This window comes from Triticum aestivum, chromosome 3A (genome assembly GCF_018294505.1).
Source record: "Triticum aestivum cultivar Chinese Spring chromosome 3A, IWGSC CS RefSeq v2.1, whole genome shotgun sequence".
Classification (NCBI taxonomy): Eukaryota; Viridiplantae; Streptophyta; class Magnoliopsida; order Poales; family Poaceae; genus Triticum; species Triticum aestivum.
Window position 1 is genome coordinate 61085429 of NC_057800.1, and position 19790 is coordinate 61105218.

Genomic DNA, 19790 nt, shown 5'->3' on the forward strand with positions numbered 1-19790 from the left:
CCGGTGGACCCTCGGGACCCATCCGGTGGTCCCGGTACAATACCGGTGACCCTGAAACTTTCCCGATGGCCGAAATAACACTTCCTATATATAATTCTACACCTCCGGACCATTCCGGAACTTCTCGTGACGTCCAGGATCTCATCTGGGACTCCGAACAACTTTCGTATTACTGCATACTCATATCTATACAACCCTAGCGTCACCGAACCTTAAGTGTGTAGACCCTACGGGTTCGGGAGACAAGCAGACATGACCGAGACGACTCTCTGGTCAATAACCAACAGTGGGATCTGGATACCCATGTTGGCTCCCACATGCTCCTCGATGATATCATCGGATGAACCATGATGTCGAGGACCTAATCAATCCCGTACTCAATTCCCTTTGTCAATCGGTACGTTACTTGCCCGAGACTCGATCGTCGGTATCCCAATACCTCGTTCAGTCTCGTTACTGGCAAGTCACTTTACTCATACCATAATGCATGATCCCGTGATCAACCACTTGATCACATTGAGCTCATTATGATGATGCATTACCGAGTGGGCCCAGAGATACCTCTCCGTCATACGGAGTGACAAATCCCAGTCTCGATTCGTGCCAACCCAACAGACACTTTCGGAGATACCTGTAATGTACCTTTATAGTCACCCAATTACATTGTGACGTTTGGCACACCCAAGGCACTCCTACGGCATCCGGGAGTTGCACAATCTCATGGTCTAAGGAAATGATACTTGACATCTAGAAAAGCTACAACAAACGAACTACACGATCTTTGTGCTATGCTTAGGTTTGGGTCTTGTCCATCACATAATTCTCCTAATGATGTGATCCCGTTATCAATGACATCCCCATGTCCATAGCCAGGAAACCATGACTATCTGTTGATCAACGAGCTAGTCAACTAGAGGCTCACTAGGGACACATTGTGGTCTATGTATTCATACATGTATTATGATTTCCGGATAATACAATTATAGCATGAATAATAGACAATTATCATGAACAAGGAAATATAATAATCATTTTATTATTGCCTCTAGGGCATATTTCCAACAGTCTCCCACTTGCACTAGAGTCAATCATCTAGTTACATTGTGATGAATCGAACACCCATGGAATTCTGGTGTTGATCATGTTTTGCTCTAGGGAGAGGTTTAGTCAACGGATCTGCTACATTCAGGTCCGTATGTACTTTACAAATCTCTATATCTCCATTTTGAACACTTTCACGAATGGAGTTGAAGCGACGCTTGATATGCCTGGTCTTCCTGTGAAACCTGGGCTCCTTGGCAAGGGCAATAGCTCCAGTGTTGTCACAGAAGAGAGTCATCGGGCCCGACGCATTGGGTATGACTCCTAGGTCGGTAATGAACTCCTTCACCCAGACTGCTTCGTGTGCTGCCTCCGAGGCTCCCATGTACTCCGCTTCACATGTAGATCCCGCCACAACACTTTGCTTGCAACTGCACCAGCTTACTGCCCCACCATTCAAAATATACACGTATCCGGTTTGTGACTTAGAGTCATCCAGATCTGTGTCGAAGCTAGCGTCGACGTAACCCTTTACGACGAGCTCTTTGTCACCTCCATAAATGGGAAACATTTCCTTAGTCCTTTTCAGGTACTTCAGGATATTCTTGACCGCTGTCCAGTGTTCCTTGCCGGGATTACTTTGGTACCTACCTACCAAACTTACGGCAAGGTTTACATCAGGTCTGGCACACAGCATGGCATACATAATAGACCCTATGGCTGAGGCATAGGGGATGACACTCATCTCTTCTATATCTTCTGCCGTGGTCGGACATTGAGCTGAGCTCAATTTCACACCTTGCAACACAGGCAAGAACCCCTTCTTAGACTGATCCATATTGAACTTCTTCAATATCTTATCAAGGTATGTGCTTTGTGAAAGACCTATGAGGCGTCTTGATCTATCTCTATAGATCTTGATGCCTAATATATAAGCAGCTTCTCCAAGGTCCTTCATTGAAAAACTCTTATTCAAGTAGGCCTTAATGCTGTCCAAAAGCTCTATATCATTTCCCATCAAAAGTATGTCATCTACATATAATATGAGAAATGCTACAGAGCTCCCACTCACTTTCTTGTAAACGCAGGCTTCTCCATAAGTCTGCATAAACCCAAATGCTTTGATCATCTCATCAAAGCGAATGTTCCAACTCCGATTTGCTTGCACCAGCCCATAAATCGAGCGTTGGAGCTTGCACACCTTGTCAGCATTCTTAGGATCGACAAAACCTTCCGGCTGCATCATATACAATTCTTCCTTAAGGAAACCATTAAGGAATGCCGTTTTGACGTCCATTTGCCATATCTCATAATCATAGAATGCGGCAATTGCTAACATGATTCGGACGGACTTCAGCTTCGCTACAGGCGAGAAAGTCTCATCGTAGTCAACCCCTTGAACTTGTCGATAACCCTTAGCGACAAGCCGAGCTTTATAGATGGTCACATTACCATCCGCTTTTGTCTTCTTCTTAAAGATCCATTTATTTTCTATGGCTCGCCGATCATCGGGCAAGTCAGTCAAAGTCCATACTTCGTTTTCATACATGGATCCTATCTCGGATTTCATGGCTTCCAGCCATTTGTCGGAATCCAGGCCCGCCATCGCTTCTTCATAGTTCGAAGGTTCACCATTGTCTAACAACATGATTTCCAAGACAGGGTTGCCGTACCACTCTGGTGCGGAACGTGTCCTTGTGGACCTTCGAAGTTCAGTAGGAGCTTGATCAGAAGTATCTTGATCATCATCATTAACTTCCTCTCTAATTGGCGCAGGCACCACAGGAACATTTTCCTGAGCTGCGCTACTCTCTGCTTCAAGAGGCAGTACTTCATCAAGCTCTACTTTCCTCCCACTTACTTCTTTCGAGAGAAACTCCTTCTCTAGAAAGGATCCATTCTTGGCAACAAAGATCTTGCCTTCGGATCTGAGGTAGAAGGTATACCCAATAGTTTCTTTAGGGTATCCTATGAAGACGCATTTTTCCGACTTGGGTTCGAGCTTTTCAGGTTGAAGTTTCTTGACATAAGCATCGCATCCCCAAACTTTTAGAAATGACAGCTTAGGTTTCTTCCCAAACCATAATTCATACGGTGTCGTCTCAATGGATTTCGACGGTGCCCTATTTAAAGTGAATGCGGTAGTCTCTAGAGCATAGCCCCAAAATGATAGCGGTAAATCGGTAAGAGACATCATAGATCACACCATATCTAATAGAGTGCGATTACGACGTTTGGACACACCATTACACTGAGGTGTTCCAGGCGGCGTCAGTTGTGAAACTATTCCACATTTTCTTAAGTGTGTGCCAAATTCGTGACTCAAGTATTCTCCCCCACGATCTGATCGCAAGAACTTGATTTTCCTGTCACGTTGATTCTCAACCTCACTCTGAAATTCCTTGAACTTTTCAAAGGTCTCAGACTTATGTTTCATTAAGTAGACATACCCATATCTACTCAAGTCATCAGTGAGGGTGAGAACATAACGATAGCCACCGCGAGCCTCAACGCTCATTGGACCGCACACATCAGTATGTATGATTTCTAATAAGTTGGTTGCTCGCTCCATTGTTCCTGAGAACGGAGTCTTGGTCATTTTACCCATGAGGCATGGTTCGCATGTGTCAAATGATTCATAATCAAGAGACTCTAAAAGTCCATCTGCATGGAGCTTCTTCATGCGTTTGACACCTATGTGACCAAGGCGGCAGTGCCACAAGTATGTGGGACTATCATTATCAACCTTACATCTTTTGGTATTCACACTATGAACATGTGTAGCATTACGCTCGAGATTCATTAAGAATAAACCATTCACCATCGGAGCATGACCATAAAACATATCTCTCATATAAATAGAACAACCATTATTCTCGGATTTAAATGAGTAGCCATCTCGTATTAAACGAGATCCTGATACAATGTTCATGCTCAAAGCTGGCACTAAATAACAATTATTGAGGTTTAAAACTAATCCCGCAGGTAAATGTAGAGGTAGCATGCCGAGAACGATCACATCGACCTTGGAACCGTTCCCGACGCGCATCATCACCTCGTCCTTCGCCAGTCTCCGCTTATTCCACAGCTCCTGCTTTGAGTTACAAATGTGAGCAACCGCACCGGTATCAAATATCCAGGAGCTACTACGAGTACTGGTAAGGTACACATCAATTACATGTATATCACATATACCTTTCGTGATGCCGGCCTTCTTGTCCGCTAAGTATTTGGGGCAGTTCCGCTTCTAGTGACCACTTCCCTTGCAATAAAACACTCAGTCTCGGGCTTGGGTCCATTCTTTGGCTTCTTCCCGGCAGCTTGCTTACCGGGCGCGGCAACTCCCTTGCCGTCCTTCTTGAAGTTCTTCTTACCCTTGCCTTTCTTGAACTTAGTGGTTTTATTCACCATCAACACTTGATGTTCCTTTTTGACTTCTACCTCTGCTGATTTCATCATTGCAAATACTTCAGGAATGGTCTTTTCCATCCCCTGCATATTGAAGTTCATCACAAAGCTCTTGTAGCCTGGTGGAAGCGACTGGAGGATTCTGGCAATGACCGCGTCATCTGGGAGATTAACTCCCAGCTGAGTCAAGCGGTTATGTAACCCAGACATTGTGAGTATGTGCTCACTGACAGAACTATTTTCCTCCATCTTACAGCTGAAGAACTTGTCGGAGACTTCATATCTCTCGACCCGGGCATGAGCTTGGAAAACCATTTTCAGCTCTTCGAACATCTCATATGCTTCGTGTCGCTCAAAACGCTTTTGGAGCCCCGGTTCTAAGCTGTAAAGCATGCCGCACTGAACGAGGGAGTAATCATCAGCACGTGTCTGCCAAGCATTCATAATGTCTTGGTTTTGTGGGACGGGTGCGTCACCTAGTGGAGCTTCTAGGACATAATCTTTCTTGGCAGCTATGAGGATGATCCTCAGGTTCCGGACCCAGTCCGTATAGTTGCTGCCATCGTCTTTCAACTTGGTTTTCTCTAGGAACGCGTTGAAGTTGAGGACAATGTTGGCCATTTGATCTACAAGACATATTGTAAAGATTTTAGACTAAGTTCATGATAATTAAGTTCATCTAATCAAATTATTCAATGAACTACCACTTAGATAGACATCCCTCCAGTCATCTAAGTATAACATGATCCGAGTTGACTAGGCCGTGTCCGATCATCACGTGAGACGGACTAGTCAACATCGGTGAACATCTTCATGTTGATCGTATCTTCTATACGACTCATGCTCGACCTTTCGGTCTTCTGTGTTCCGAGGCCATGTCTGTACATGCTAGGCTCGTCAAGTCAACCTGAGTGTTTGCATGTGTAAATCTGTCTTACACCCGTTGTATGTGAACGCTGGAATCTATCACACCCGATCATCACGTGGTGCTTCAAAACAACGAACTGTCGCAACGGTGCACAGTTAGGGGAAACACTTTCTTGAAATTATTATGAGGGATCATCTTATTTACTACCGTCGTTCTAAGTAAACAAGATGCAAAAACATGATAAACATCTCATGCAATCAAATAATAGTGACATGATATGGCCAATATCATATTGCTCATGTGATCTCCATCTTGGGGCTCCATGATTATCTTGTCACCGGCATGACACCATGATCTCCATCATCGTGTCTCCATGAAGTTGCTCGCCAACTATTACTTCTACTACTATGGCTAACATGTTTAGCAATAAAGTAAAGTAATTTACATGGCGTTTCTCAATGACACGCAGGTCATACAAAAATTAAAGACAACTCCTATGGCTCCTGCCGGTTGTCATACTCATCGACATGCAAGTCGTGATTCCTATTACAAGAACATGATCTCATACATCACATATATCATTCATCACAACTTTGGCCATATCACATCACAAAACACTTGCTGCAAAAACAAGTTAGACGTCCTCTAATTGTTGTTGCAAGTTTTACGTGGCTGCAAGAGGGTTCTAGCAAGAACGTTTTCTTACCTACGTTAAAGCCACAACGTGATTTGTCAACTTCTATTTACCCTTCATAAGGACCCTTTTCGTCGAATCCGCTCCAACTAAAGTGGGAGAGACAGACACCCGCCAGCCACCTTATGCAACTAGTGCATGTCAGTCGGTGGAACCGGTCTCACGTAAGCGTACGTGTAAGGTTGGTCCGGGCCGCTTCATCCCACAATACCGCTGAAGAAAAATAAGACTAGTAGCGGCAAGAAAGTTGACAACATCTACGCCCACAACAAATTGTGTTCTACTCGTGCAAAGAGTACTACACATAGACCTAGCTCATGATGCCACTGTTGGGTAACGTTGCAGAAAACAAAAAAAATTCCTACGTTTTCACCAAGATCCATCTATGAGTTCATCTAGCAACGAGTGATCGGATGCATCTACATACCTTTGTAGATCGCGAGCGGAAGCGTTCAAAGAATGGGGATGAGGGAGTCGTACTCGTCGTGATCCAAATCACCGGAGATCCTAGCGCCGAACGAACGACACCTCCGCGTTCAACACACGTATGGTCAGCGTGACGTCTCCTCCTTCTTGATCCAGCAAGGGGAAGGAGAGGTTGATGAAGATCCAGCAACACGACGGCGTGGTGGTGGATGCAGCAGTCACCGCAGCAGGGCTTTGCCGAGCTTCTGTGAGAGGGAGAGGTATAGGCCCCCTAGGGGGGTGCGCCGGCCCTAGGAGATGGGATCTCCTAGGGGGGCGGTGGCCAAGGGGGTGGAGTAGCCCCCAAGGCAAGTGGAGGCGCCCCCTCCCCTAGGGTTCCCAACCCTAGGCGCATGGGGGGCCCAAGGGGGGGGGCGCGCACCAGCCCACTAAGGGCTGGTTCCCCTCCCCACTTCAGCCCTTGGGGCCCTCCGGGATGGGTGGCCCCACCCAGTGGACCCCCGGGACCCATCCAGTGGTCCCGGTACAATACCGGTGACCCCGAAACTTTCCCGATGGCCGAAATAACACTTCCTATATATAATTCTACACCTCCGGACCATTCCGGAACTTCTCGTGACGTCCAGGATCTCATCCGGGACTCCGAACAACTTTCGGATTACTGCATACTCATATCTATACAACCCTAGCATCACCGAACCTTAAGTGTGTAGACCCTACGGGTTCGGGAGACAAGCAGACATGACCGAGACGACTCTCTGGTCAATAACCAACAGTGGGATCTGGATACCCATGTTGGCTCCCACATGCTCCTCGATGATCTCATCGGATGAACCACGATGTCGAGGACCTAATCAATCCCGTACTCAATTCCCTTTGTCAATCGGTACGTTACTTGCCCGAGACTCGATCGTCGGTATCCCAATACCTCGTTCAGTCTCGTTACCGGCAAGTCACTTTACTCGTACCGTAATGCATGATCCCGTGATCAACCACTTGATCACATTGAGCTCATTATGATGATGCATTACCGAGTGGGCCTAGAGATACCTCTCCATCATACGGAGTGACAAATCCCAGTCTCGATTCGTGCCAACCCAACAGACACTTTCGGAGATACCTGTAATGTACCTTTATAGTCACCCAGTTACGTTGTGATGTTTGGCACACCCAAGGCACTCCTACGGCATCCGGGAGTTGCACAATCTCATGGTCTAAGGAAATGATACTTGACATCCAGAAAAGCTACAGCAAACGAACTACACGATCTTTGTGCTATGCTTAGGTTTGGGTCTTGTCCATCACATCATTCTCCTAATGATGTGATCCCGTTATCAATGACATCCCCATGTCCATAGCCAAGAAACCATGACTATCTGTTGATCAACGAGCTAGTCAACTAGAGGCTCACTAGGGACACATTGTGGTCTATGTATTCACACATGTATTACGATTTCCGGATAATACAATTATAGCATGAATAATAGACAATTATCATGAACAAGGAAATATAATAATCATTTTATTATTGCCTCTAGGGCATATTTCCAACAGAGGCGCGCCCAAGGGGGGCAATCCTACTCCAAGTAGGATCCCCCCTCTTCCTAGTCCAAGTACGAGAGGGGAAGGAAGGGGAGGAGAAGAAGAAGGAAAGGGGGGGGGCGGCTGATACGTCTCCGTCGTATCTACAATTATTGATTATTCCATGCCAATATTCTACAAATTTCATATACTTTTGGCAACTTTTTATACTATTTTTGGGACTAGCATATTGATCCAGTGCCCAGTGCTAGTTCCTGTTTGTTGCATGTTTTTTTGTTTCGCAGAATATCCATATCAAACGGAGTCTAAATGGGATAAAAACTGACAAAGATTTTTTTTGGAATATATATGATTTTTGGGAAGAAAAATCCACGCTAGACGATGCCCGAGGGGGCCACGAGGCAGGGGGCGCGCCCCAGGGGGGCAGGCACACCCCTGACCCTCGTGGCCACCCTGTATGGCGGTTGATGCCCTTCTTTCGCCGCAAGAAAGCTAATATCCGGATAGAGATCGTGTTAAAATTTTAGCCCAATCGAAGTTATGGATCTCCAGGAATATAAGAAACGGTGAAAGGGTAGAATCTAAGAACGCAGAAACAGAGAGAGACAGAGAGACAGATCCAATCTCGGAGGGGATCTCTCCCCTCCCACTCCATGGAGGCCATGGACCAGAGGGAAACCCTTCTCCCATCTAGGGGAAGGTCAAGGAAGAAGAAGAAGAAGAAGAAGGGGGCTCTCTCCCCCTCGCTTTCGGTGGCACCGGAGTGCCACCGAGGGCCATCATCATCACCATAATCTTCACCAACAACTTCACCGCCATCATCACCAACTCTTCCCCCCTCTATGCAGCGGTGTAACCTCTCTCTTACCCGCTGTATTATCTACTTAAGCATGGTGCTCAATGCTATATATTATTTCCCAATGATGTATGGCTATCCTATGATGTTTGAGTAGATCCGTTTTGTCCTATTGGCTATTTGATGATCAAGATTGGTTCGAGTTGCATGTTTTATTATTGGTGCTGTCCTATGGTGCTCTCCGTGTCGCGCAAGCGTGAGGGATCCCCGCTGTAGGGTGTTGCAATACGTTCATGATTCGCTTATAGTGGGTTGCATGAGTGACTAAAATACTAACCCGAGTAAGAGGGTTGTTGTGTATGGGATAAAGAGGACTTGATGCTTTAATGCTATGGTTGGATTTTATCTTAATGATATTTAGCAGTTGCGGATGCTTGCTAGAGTTCCAATCATAAGTGCATATGATCCAAGTAGAGAAAGTATGTTAGCTTATGCCTCTCCCTCATATAAAATTGTAATAATGATTACCGGTCTAGTTATCGATTGCCTAGGGACAAATAACTTTCTCGTAACAAAAAGCTCTCTACTAAAACTAACTTAGTTGTGTGTTTATCTAAACAGCCCTTATCTTTGATTTACGCGCTCTTTATTACCTTGCAAACCTATCCAACAACACCTACAAAGTACTTCTAGTTTCATACTTGTTCTAGATAAAGCGAACATTAAGCATGCGTAGAGTTGTATCGGTGGTCGATAGAACTTGAGGGAATATTTGTTTTGCCTTTAGCTCCTCGTTGGGTTCGACACTCTTACTTATCGAAAACTGTTGCGATCCCCTATACTTGTGGGTTATCAAGAACTTTTTCCGGCGCCGTTGCCGGGGAGCCATAGCGCGGGGTGAATATTTTCATGTGTGCTTGTTTGCTTTATCACTAAGTAATTTTTATTTGCTGTTCTTAGTTGTTTTCTATCTTTAGGTATGGGTAGGAAACGCAAAATACCAACAAAAAGTTGTACATACTAAACCATTGGTTGAAGAACCACTCAAAATCTATCACACTGCTGAAGCTTATTAGTTGGATCATCTTCGATCCCTATGTGCTCGTGCTGAAACCCGAACTAGCTTAGTTGAGGGTAAATCTTTAGATGAGCATGCTTGTTATGTGCGACACCGAATATCTGAAAAAGGGAAAATTTTACTGGGTCAAATTCATCGTTTGCAATGCTATGCTTGGAATTTATGCGAAATATATGATATTACTTGTTGTTCTGAAAACCCTAAGAAACACCTTCCCTATCAATGTGAGTTTAGTGATAATGGAATCGTATCTTTGTATGCTAAGGGTGTTTATAGTTACTATGATGTTCAACAAATTGAAGAATTTGTTGCTTTTAAGGGTGCTTATGAAGTTGCTTCTTTGATTGAAACGTATGATGCTACTCTTTTTACAAATCTAAAATTTTTGACATACTTAAATATTGCTATGATAATTATGCTTCTAATGCCTATGTTGAACCATATATTGAGGACTACCCCACTGTCCAAGAAGAGACTAATATTTTGCAGAAGTCTATGGAAGAAGAAATTGATGAAACTGTGAGCTCATTGGATGAAAAAGATAAGGAGGAGAGCGAAGAACAAAATGAGGAAGAGCGGATTAGCTGCCCGTGCCCACCTTCTAATGAGAGTAACTCTTCAACTCATACATTGTTTAATTTCCCTTCGTGCTTACCGAAGGATGATTGCTATGATGATTGTTATGATCCCGTTGATTCTCTTGAAATATCCATTTTTGATGATGCTTGCTATGCTTGTGGCCAAGATGCCAATATGAATTATGCTTATGGAGATGAACTTGCTATAGTTCCTTATGTTAAACATGAAATTGTTGCTATTGCACCCACACATGATAGTCCTATTATCTTTTTGAATTCTCCCGACTACACTATATCGGAGAAGTTTGCCCTTATTAAGGATTATATTGATGGGTTGCCTTTTACCGTTGCACATGATGATTTTGATAGATATAATATCCATGTGCTTGCTGCTCCTACTTGCAATTATTATGAGAGAGGAACTATATCTCCACCTCTCTATGTTTCCAATATGATAAAATTGCAAGAAACTGTTTATACTATGCATTGGCCTTTACTATGTGTGCATGAATTGTTCTTTTATGACATGCCGATGCATAGGAAGAGAGTTAGACTTCGTTGTTATATGATATATGTTACTTTGTGCTCACTACTAAATTACAAATCATTGTTAATTAAAATTGGCTTTGATATACCTTGGGATCCGGGTGGATTCACTACTTGAGCACTATATGCCTAGCTTAATGGCTTTAAAGAAAGCGCTGCCAGGGAGACAACTGGGAAATTTTAGAGAGTCATTTATTTCTATTTAATGCTTTTATGTAGTTTAAAAACAACAAAAATAAAGAGGGGAACCCAAAACTTTTTCAAAAAGGAAAGTGAAAGTGAGAAAGACGAGCATTGTTGAAGTGGGAGAGCTCCTTGAACTTTGTTCATGCTCACGACAACTTTGTGAATCTCGATTACAGAAACTTTTCAATAAAAATAATTATCCCCTTGTACAATTCCATTGTATTATAAAAATAATATGCCAAGGTTTGCCTTTAGGATGTTTACATTTGCTTGATGGTTTGTACGGTGCAGGACAGAAACTTTGGCTGTAGTGCGCGATTTTACATTTTTAGCTGGAACGTCAAATGGTTCTGATTCTTTTTGCACTGTCTTTCTATACAAATTTTTTATTTTTCGTAATTTTTGCAGAATTTTCAAGTATCATAAGTATGGTGAATGTTCAGATTGTTACAGACTGTTCTGTTTTAGACAGATTCTGTTTTTGATGCATAGTTTGCTTGTTTTGATGAAACTAATGATTTATATTAGTGAATTAAGCCATGGAAAAGTTATATTACAGTAGACACAATGCAAAAGCAAAATATGAATTGGTTTGCAACAGTACTTAGAGTAGTGATTTGCTTTATTATACTAACGGATCTTACCGAGTTTTCTGTTGAAGTTTTGTGTGGATGAAGTGTTCGATGATCGAGAAGGTCTCGATGTGAGAAGAAGGAAGAGAGGCAAGAGCTCAAGCTTGGGGATGCCCGAGGCACCCCAAGTAAATATTCAAGGAGACTCAAGCGTCTAAGCTTGGGGATGCCCCGGAAGGCATCCCCTCTTTCTTCAACAAGTATCGGTATGTTTTCGGATTCGTTTCGTTCATGCGATATGTGCAATCTTGGAGCGTCTTTTGCATTTAGTTTTCATTTTTCTTTTATGCACCATGCTGTTATGAGGTAGTCCTTGGTTGATTTATAGAATGCTCTATGCACTTCACTTATATCTTTTGAGTATGGCTTTATAGAATGCTTCATGTGCTTCACTTATATCATTTGAAGTTTGGATTGCCTGTTTCTCTTTACATAGAAAACCGCCATTTGTAGAATGCTCTTTTGCTTCACTTATATTTGTTAGAGCGTGGGCATATATTTTGTAGAAAGAATTAAACTCTCTTGCTTCACTTATATCTATTTATAGAGATGACATTAACTGGTCATTCACATGGTTAGTCATAAAATCCTACATAAAACTTGTAGATCACTGAATATGATATGTTTGATTCCTTGCAATAGTTTTGCGATATAAAGATGGTGATATTAGAGTCATGCTAGTGGGTAGTTGTGGATTAGTAGAAATACTTGTGTTGAGGTTTGTGATTCCCGTAGCATGCACGTATGATGAACCGTTATGTAACGAAGTCGAAGCATGAGGTATTTATTGATTGTCTTCCTTATGAGTGGCGGTCGGGGACGAGCGATGGTCTTTTCCTACCAATCTATCCCCCTAGGAGCATGCACGTAGTACTTTGTTTTGATAGCTAATAGACTTTTGCAATAAGTATGTGAGTTCTTTATGACTAATGTTGAGTCCATGGATTATACGCACTCTCACCCTTCCACCATTGCTAGCCTCTCTAGTACCGCGCAACTTTCGCCGGTACCATAAACCCACCATATATCTTTCTCAAAACAGCCACCATACCTACCTATCATGACATTTCCATAGCCATTCCAAGATATATTGCCATGCAACTCCCATCATCATCATATACATGACTCGAGCATTTATTGTCATATTGCTTTGCATGATCGTAAGATAGCTAGCATGATATTTTCATGGCTTGTCCGTTTTTTGATGTCATTGCTACACTAGATCATTGCACATCCCGGTACACCACCGGAGGCATTCATATAGAGTCATATTTTTGTTCTAGTATCGAGTTGTAATATCGAGTTGTAAGTAAATAAAAGTGTGATGATCATCATTATTAGAGCATTGCCCCAGTGAGGAAAGGATGATGGAGACTATGATTCCCCCACAAGTCGGGATGAGACTCCGGACGAAAAAAATTAAAAGAAAAAAGGAAAAAAGGGAAAGGACAAAAAAAGAGAAGGCCCACAAAAAAAGTATAAAAAAAATAAAAAATGAGAGAAAAGAGAGAAGGGGCAATGTTACTATCCTTTTACCACACTTGTGCTTCAGAATAGCACCATGTTCTTCATATAGAGAGTCTCTTGAGTTATCACTTTCATATACTAGTGGGAATTTTCATTATAGAACTTGGCTTGTATATTTCAATGATGGGCTTCCTCAAACGCCCGAGGTCTTCATGAGCAAGCAAGTTGGATGCACACCCACTTAGTTTTCAGTTTGAGCTTTCATACACTTATAGCTCTTAGTGCATCCGTTGCATGGCAATCCCTACTCACTCACATTGATATCTATTGATGGGCATCTCCATAGCACGTTGATACGCCTAGTTGATGTGAGACTATCTTCTCCTTTTTGTCTTCTCCATGACCACCATTCTATTCCACCTATAGTGCTATGTCCATGGCTCACGCTCATGTATTGCATGGAAGTTGAAAAGGTTTGAGAACGTCAAAAGTATGAAACAATTGCTTGGCTTGTCATCGGGCTTGTGCATGATTTGAATATTTTGTGTGGTGAAGATGGAGCATAGCCAGACTATATGATTTTGTAGGGATAACTTTCTTTGGCCATGTTATTTTGAAAATACATGATTGCTTTATTAGTAGGCTTGAAGTATTATTGTTTTTTATGCCAAATGATAGACTATTGCTTTGAATCACTCGTGTCTTAATATTCATGCCATGATTAGATATGTGATCAAGATTATGCTAGGTAGCATTCCACATCAAAAATTATCTTTTTTATCATTTACCTACTCGAGGACGAGCAGGAATTAAGCTTGGGGATGCTGATACGTCTCCGCCGTATCTATAATTTTTGATTGTTCCATGCCAATATTCTACAACTTGCATATAGTTTTGGCAACTTTTTATACTATTTTTGGGACTAACATATTGATCCAGTGCCCAGTGCCAGTTCCTGTTTGTTGCATGTTTTTTGTTTCGCAGAATATCCATATCGAACGGAGTCCAAACGGGATAAAAATTGACGAGATTTTTTTTGGAATATATATGATTTTTGGGAAGAAAAATCCACGCCAGACGATGCCTGAGGTGGCCACGAGGCAGGGGGCGCGCCCCAGGGGCAGGCGCGCCCCTGACCCTCGTGGCCACCCTATAAGACTGTTGATGCCCTTCTTTCGCCACAAGAAAACTAATATCCGGATAGAGATCGTGTTAAAATTTCAGCCCAATCGGAGTTACGGATCTCCGAGAATATAAGAAACGATGAAAGGGTAGAATCTGAGAACGCAGAAACAGAGAGAGACAGAGAGACAGATCCAATCTCGGAGGGGCTCTCGCCCCTCCCACGCCATGGAGGCCATGGACCAGAGGGAAACCCTTCTCCCATCTAGGGGGAAGGTCAAGGAAGAAGAAGAAGAAGGGGGGCTCTCTCCCCCTCGCTTCTGGTGGCACCGGAGTGCCACCGAGGGCCATCATCATCACCGCAATCTTCACCAACAACTTCACCGCCATCATCACCAACTCTTCCCCCCTCTATGCAGCGGTGTAACCTCTCTCTTACCCGCTGTAATCTCTACTTAAACATGGTGCTCAACACTATATATTATTTCCCAATGATGTATGGCTATCCTATGATGTTTGAGTAGATCCGTTTTGTCCTATTGGCTATTTGATGATCAAGATTGTTTGAGTTGCATGTTTTTTTAATGGTGCTGTCCTATGGTGCTCTCTGTGTCGCGCAAGCGTGAGGGATCCCCGCTGTAGGGTGTTGCAATACATTCATGATTCGCTTATAGTGGGTTGCGTGAGTGACTGAAACACAAACCCGAGTAAGGGGGTTGTTGCGTATGGGATAAATAGGACTTGATGCTTTAATGCTATGGTTGGGTTTTACCTTAATGATCTTTAGTAGTTGCAGATGCTTGATAGAGTTCCAATCATAAGTACATACGATCCAAGTAGAGAAAGTATGTTAGTTTATGCCTCTCCCTCATATAAAATTGTAATAATGATTACCGGTCTAGTTATCGATTGCCTAGGGACAAATAACTTTCTCGTAACAAAAAGCTCTCTACTAAAACTAACTTAGTTGTGTCTTTATCTAAACAGTCACTAGCTTTTATTTACGCGCTCTTTATTACCTTGCAAACCTATCCAACAACACCTACAAAGTACTTCTAGTTTCATACTTGTTCTAGGTAAAGCGAACATTAAGCGTGCGTAGAGTTTTATCGGTGGTCGATAGAACTTGAGGGAATATTTGTTCTGCCTTTAGCTCCTCGTTGGGTTCGACACTCTTACTTATCGAAAACTGTTGCGATCCCCTATACTTGTGGGTTATCACCGCCCCCCTAGTCCAATTCGGTTTGGGCTAGGGGGCTGCGCGCCCCTAGCTGGCCGCCTCTCCTCTTCCACCACTTGGGCCCATGAGGCCCAATAACCCCCCGGGAGGTTCCGGTAACCTCCCGGTTTCTCCGGTATTTATCCGATAACCCCCGAAACTCACCCGGTGTTCGAATATAACATTCCAATATATCAATCTTAACGTCTCGACCATTTCGAGACTCCTCGTCATGTCCGTGATCACATCCGAGACTCTGAACTACCTTCGGTACACCGAAACACAAAACTCATAATACCGATCGTCATCTAACTTTAAGCGTGCGGACCCTACGGGTTCGAGAACTATGTAGACATGACCGAGACACGTCTCCGGTCAATAACCAATAGCGGAACCTGGATGCTCATATTGGCTCCTACATATTCTACGAAGATCTTTATCGGTCAAACCGCATAACAACATACGTTGTTCCCTTTGTCATCGGTATGTTACTTGCCCGAGATTCGATCGTCGATATCTGAATACCTAGTTCAATTTTGTTACCGACAAGTCTCTTTACTCGTTCCGTAATACATCATCTCGCAACTAACTCATTAGTCACAATGCTTGCAAGGCTTATAGTGATGTGCATTACCGAGAGGGCCCAGAGATACCTCTCCGACAATCAGAGTGATTAATCCTAATCTCGAAATACGCCAACCCAACAAGTACCTTCAGAGACACCTGTAGAGCACCTTTATAATCACCCAATTAGTTTGTGACATTTGGTAGCACACAAAGTGTTCCTCCGGTAAATGGGAGTTGCATAATCTCATAGTCATAGGAACATGTATAAGTCATGAAGAAAGCAATAGCAACATACTAAACGATCAAGTGCTAAGCTAACGGAATGGGTCAAGTCAATCACATCATTCTTCTAATGATGTGATCCCGTTAATCAAATGACAACTCATGTCTACGGTTAGAAAACTTAACCATCTTTGATTAACGAGCTAGTCAAGTAGAGGCATACTAGTGACACTATGTTTGTCTATGTATTCACACATGTATTAGGTTTCCGGTTAATCCAATTCTAGCATGAATATAAACATTTATCATGAAATAAGGAAATAAATAATAACTTTATTATTGCCTCTAGGGCATATTTCCTCCAGTCTCCCACTTGCACTAGAGTCAATAATTTAGTTCACATTGCCATGTGATTTAACACCAATAGTTCACATCACCATGTGGTTAACGCCCATAGTTCACATCGTCATGTGAACAACACCCAAAGGGTTTATTAGAGTCAATAATCTAGTTCACATCACTATGTGATTAACACCTAAAGAGTACTAAGGTGTGATCATGTTTTGCTTGTGAGAGAAGTTTAGTCTACGGGTCTTCCACATTCAGATCCGTATGTATTTTGCAAATTTCTATGTCAACAATGCTCTGCACGGAGCTACTCTAGCTAATTGCTCTTACTTTCAAAATGTACCAGATTGAGACTTAGAGTCATCTGGATTAGTGTCAAAATTTGCATCGACGTAACCCTTTACGACGAACCTTTTGTCACCTTCATAATCGAGAAACATATCCTTATTCCACTAAGGATAGTCTTGACCGCTGTCCAATGATATACTCCTAGATCACTATTGTACTCCCTTGCTAAACTCAGTGTAGGGTATACAATAGATCTGTTACACAGCATGACATACTTTATAGAAACTATGGCTGAGGCATAGGGAATGACTTTCATTCTCTTTCTATCTTCTGCCGTGGTCGGGCTTTGAGTCTTACTCAATTTCACACCTTGTAACACATGTAAGAACTCTTTCTTTGACTATTCCATTTTGAACTACTTCAAAATCTTGTCAAGGTATGTACTCATTGAAAAAACTTATCAAGCGTCTTGATCTATCTCTATAGATCTTGATGCTCAATATGTAAGCAGCTTCACTAAGGTCTTTCTTTGAAAAACCCCTTTCAAATACTCCTTTATGCTTTCCAGAAAATTCTACATTATTTCCGATCAACAATATGTCATTCACATATATTTATCAGAAATGATGTAGTGCTCCCACTCACTTTCTTGTAAATACAGACTTCACCACAAGTCTGTATAAAACTATATGCTTTGATAAACTCATCAAAACATATATTCCAACTCTGAGATGCTTGCACCGGTCCATAGATGGATCGCTGGAGCTTGCACATTTTGTTAGCATCTTTAGGATGGAAAAAACCTTTTGGTTGCATCATATACAACTCTTCTTTAAGAAATCCATTAAGGAATGTAGTTTTGACATCCATTTGCCAGATTTCATAAGATGTGGCAATTTGCTAACATGATTCAGACAGATTGAAGCATCGCTACGGGTGAGAAAATCTCATCATATTCAACACCTTGAACTTTGTCAAAACCTTTTTCGACAAGTCTAGCTTTGTAGATAGTAACATTGCTATCAGCGTCCGTCTTCCTCTTGAAGATCCATTTATTTTCTATGGCTTGCCGATCATCGGGCAAGTCAACCAAAGTCCACACTTTGTTCTCATACATGGATCTCATCTCAGATTTCATGGCCTCAAGCCATTTTGCGGAATCTGGGCTCGTCATTGCTTCCTCATAGTTCGTAGGTTCGTCTTGGTCAAGTAACATGACCTCCAGAACAAGATTACCATATCACTCTGGTGCGGATCTCACTCTGGTTTACCTACGAGGTTCGGTAGTAACTTGATCTGAAGTTACATGATCATCATCATTAGCTTCCTCACTAATTGGTGTAGGAGTCACGGGAACAAATTTCTGTGATGAACTACTTTCCAATATGGGAGCAGGTACAGTTACCTCATCAAGTTCTACTTTCCTCCCACTCACTTCTTTCGAGAGAAACTTCTTCTCTAGAAAGGATCCATTCTCAGAAACAAATATCTTGTCTTCAGATCTATGATAGAAGGTGTACCCAACAGTTACTTTTGGGTATCCTATAAGACACACTTCTCCGACTTGGGTTTGAGCTTATCAAGATGAAATTTTTTCACATAAGCATCGCAACCCCAAACTTTAAGAAACGACAACTTAGGTTTCATGCTAAACCATAGTTCATACGTTGTCGTCTCAACAGATTTAGATGGTGCCCCTTTTTAACGTGAATGCAGCTGTCCCTAATGTATAAACCCAAAACGATAGTGATAGATCGGTAAGAGACATCATAGATCGCACCATATCTAATAAAGTACGGTTACGATGTTCGGACACACCATTACGCACTGGTGTTCCAGGTGGCGTGTGAAGGAAATATGCGCTAGAGGCAATAATAAAGTTATTATTTATTTCCTTATATCATGATAAATGTTTATTATTCATGCTAGAATTGTATTAACCGAAAACATAATACATGTATGAATACATAGACAAACAAATTGTCACTAGTATGCCTCTACTTGACTAGCTCGTTGATCAAAGATGGTTATGTTTCCTAACCATAGACATGAGTTGTCATTTGATTAACGGGGTCACATCATTAGGAGAATGATGTGATTGACATGACCCATTCCGTTAGCTTAGCAAACGATCGTTTAGTATTCTGCTATTGCTTTCTTCATGACTTATACATGTTCCTAGGACTATGAGATTATGCAACTTCCGTTTACCGGAGGAACACTTTGTGTGCTACCAAACGTCACAACGTAACTGGGTGATTATAAAGGTGCTCTACAAGTGTCTCCAAAGGTACTTGTTGGGTTGGCATGTTTCGAGATTAGGATTTGTCACTCCGATTGTCAAAGAGGTATCTCTGGGCCCTCTCGGTAATGCACATCACTTAAGCCTGGCAAGCATTGCAACTAATGAGTTAGTTGCGGGATGATGTATTACGGAATGAGTAAAGAGACTTGCCGGTAATGAGATTGAACTGGGTATTGAGATACCGACGATCGAATCTCGGGCAAGTAACATACCGATGACAAAGGGAACAACGTATGTTGTTGTGCGGTTTGACCGATAAAGATCTTCGTAGAATATGTGGGAGCCAATATGAGCATCCAGGTTCTGCTATTGGTTATTGACCGGAGACGTGTCTCGGTCATGTCTACATAGTTCTCGAACCCATAGGGTCCACACGCTTAACGTTACGATGACAGTTATTTATGAGTTTACATGTTTTGATGTACCGAAGGTTGTTCAGATTCCCGGATATGATCAA